Below are 3,295 nucleotides of genomic sequence, written 5' to 3'. Positions count from 1 at the left end.
CCCAAGGGAGGGCGCTGCCGCTCGGCCCCGCAGCGCCCTCCGCCCTCTGCCACCGAGACACGCGGGCGGTTCCGGGAGAAAAAGAGGGATTTATGGCAATTGTCCCGCTGTGCGGGCGGATGCGCGGCTCCGCGGGACCGTGGGGGCTTCCTCCGGTGCTCCCACCTGCGGAGGGCTCGGTACTGGGCACCGGCGGGGCTGGGCACCGGTGGATGCTCCCTCAGGTGCTCCCGGGGCTGGGCACCGGTGGATGCTCCTTCAGGTGCTCCCGGGGCTGGGTACCCATGGATGCTCCTTCAGGTGCTCCCGGGGCTGGGTACCCATGGATGCTCCCTCAGGTGCTCCCGGGGCTGGGTACCCGTGGATGCTCCCTCAGGTGCTCCCGCCTGCGGAGGGCTCAGGGCCAGGTACCGGGTCCCTTCGCCGTGCAGGTCTCCCTGCGCACCCTGGTGTTCCTGTGGAAGGAGCAGGGAGGATCGGAGGGGCTGGACACAAACACAAAGTTCGGTGAAGTTCAGGTGAAATCCCAAGCAGCACCTGAGGCCCTTCTGAGCTACCAGAGCGCTGCCGCCCTGTGAGCTCCGAGGACAGGGCTGGTATGTCATGCTCAAGCTCCCTCTGATCCTCTAATTCCCTCTGGTGCCTGGACTTAGGGGGAGACAGGTATATCCATCAGGTGCTTCTGCATCCTCATGGAAAGCCAAATCTGTGTCCTGTCCAAGCAACCAGAGTTTCTCACCCTTTCACAGACCCACCAAACTGTCAGGCCAAGCAGGGGCAGGTGACACTGGAGCTTTGAATAGTTTTGGTCCCTAAGACACATGGAGACAACTTCCCCTGCCCCCTTTATTCATATCAGTTTTGTGGTTTTTTTTTCCCCTCAGCTCCTGTTAATATCTTGAGGGTTTAAAAGTGATGTGGAGCTGAAAGAATGGATTAATTTCTATATGTTCAATGATAATTAATATAAAACCTCTTAGAAATGGCTTTTCCAATACTCCATAGCTTAACCCCAGAGTTTACCTTGGGACTGAGTTCTTAGATACTTTTTTTTTTTTCTGTTTTGGCATTTGTTCTCTTTCTAATGAAACTGTTGGGTTTAATAGGAATTATTTGCATCCCTCTCCAATCAAACTGTCAGAGCAGGCTCTGTTACAAAGCACCAGCAAGAGCCGCTGTCTTGTAGCCGGTGTCACTGGCCATGTGCAAACCACAGCCCTGCAGCCCCGGCAGGGAGGGAGTGTCCACGGGCAGACCCCTAAGTGACCTCTGTATTTAGCAGCCTAACATGAGATTGTGTTTGTAAAAGTGTCCACCCAACTGATTTCACTTAAATTATTTGATAGCCTTCCCTGCACGAACTCTAGCAATTTTTATAAGCAATGCGAAAGTATTTATTGGTGCAGGCAAATGCTTAGTTCGAAAGATAAAATAGGATAACACTATCATAAAACACCCATTTTTCCACTTCTGCCTGGCATAACTCACCCAGGAGTGAAAGGCTCTGTTTGAATCAGTTGGAATTGCACAGCCCTCTCATCCCTGTGTGCAGCACATGTAAAACCCTGTCGGTGCACACCGAGGATTTCGGTTTGCCTGCAGTTCAGGCAGGTGGAAACACAGGGCCAAGAGGGGCCCCAGCATCCACAGCAGCGGGGCAATTATCCCTGCACTGGGATGAGAGGAAATGACCCACTATCTGATTTGAAAAGTGCAGCACTGGACCTGGATCAGGTAGTTCAGGGACAGGGTGGCAAACTAGGATTTTCTTTTCGCATTTCATGCTGCCTTGATCTGTGATTTTGAACCCTTCAGCTACCTCTTCCCAAATCAGAAACCTGCAGATACCTCTAGCTGGTTTTCTATTTCCTCTCCCCCCCCGGTTGCACAGAAAGATGCTGCACCTCTGATGCATGGTTTATTATAAAGACCTGTGTGTTAAATGCTGCTTTAACACAGTGATGTTTTATTAACAATTCTCCCAAACTGTGGGACACAATATAATGTGTTGGGACACTTGCATCGGACGGGGAGGAAAGGCAAATAACAAGAGTCCCCTCATATTTTAACCTCTCCATCTGGGATCTGCTACTCTCGTGCAAGTTGAAAAGATCCAAGTTCTAGATGTAAGCAGAGCTGCAGTTCAGTGTAGTCTGGGTTCAGCAAGTAACAGCTATTGTTCTCCAGAGTCGTGGCTTAAATCCAAATGCTACACACTGGGTATGGTATTTGTATCAGTGGCTTTTTCAGTCTCAACATGCAAGATGAGAAAGTCACTGTTTTAAATGGTTACTCCTTTGGGAAGGGGAAATTGAGAAGATGGACTTCTGAGCAGAGCAGTAGTGAGATGGCACCCTATCCTCGGTGATAAATGGGAGCATTAACAAGGCTTGGTCGAGAGGAACCCTACAGATTTATGGCTTCCTGTCTCCACCAGCAGATGCCATTATGGCTGACAGAACAGAATGCCTTTCAAGAGGGAACTGGGGTGGGATTATGGAGAAGGGGGAAAAAAAGCAAGCAGGGTCTGGTGTCCATTTTTATCCACTGGGCAGAATTGGCTGATAGGTTTGAATAGAGCTGAAACTACACGGCGTGTGTGTGCTCCCTGCTCCTGTTATTTATAACTAAGTTGGTGAAGGTCATTTAGCATCTCTTTTAGCACAGGAAGAACCCATAATATTTACTGAAAGCATTTTTGCACTCTTGAAAATTAGAGATAATAAAATGAACGGATAGCACTGGAGGCTTCCTTGGCTTATCCAATGGAATAATCTTGATGGGTGCCTAATGTTTACTTTGGAAATGCAGCAAATGATTCTGAAGCTATATTGAATTTTATCTATTTTTATTACATTGCAGAATAATATTTCTCTTTCCTGACAAAATGTTATGACCAGTAATAGCAATGGCAGTTATGCATGTTCAAAAAAGAGTAATCAAATCTTATGCTTCAGGGCATGAGCTGAATTCCCCACTGGGATCCAGGAGGAATTTTTTCCCCCCCAAATATAGCAATATACAATCAAGGAGGTGTGTTCTTAGAGATTTTTCGATTTCTTTGTCAGGTGCAGATTACATGGAACAACAGTGTGATGTGGGATTGTGAAAATCCTCTCTTGCTACAGCTCTGGGGTGATTTGGGTTTTTCAAAATAGTGTGTGTGATTTGTTGTGTGTTGCAGTAAAGTTTACAGACATTTTTGTGCACAATAAAGGGCCAAATGTGCTTCGTGTACCTGACTTTGATAACAGTTTCCATCATGAGTAGTCACAACAAGCTCAGCTATGTTACT

This window comes from Lepidothrix coronata, unplaced genomic scaffold (genome assembly GCF_001604755.1).
Source record: "Lepidothrix coronata isolate B3197 unplaced genomic scaffold, Lepidothrix_coronata-1.0 Scaffold49, whole genome shotgun sequence".
Taxonomy (NCBI): domain Eukaryota; kingdom Metazoa; phylum Chordata; class Aves; order Passeriformes; family Pipridae; genus Lepidothrix; species Lepidothrix coronata.
The sequence above is the reverse complement of the archived record's forward strand: the minus strand, read 5'-3'. Positions refer to the sequence as shown.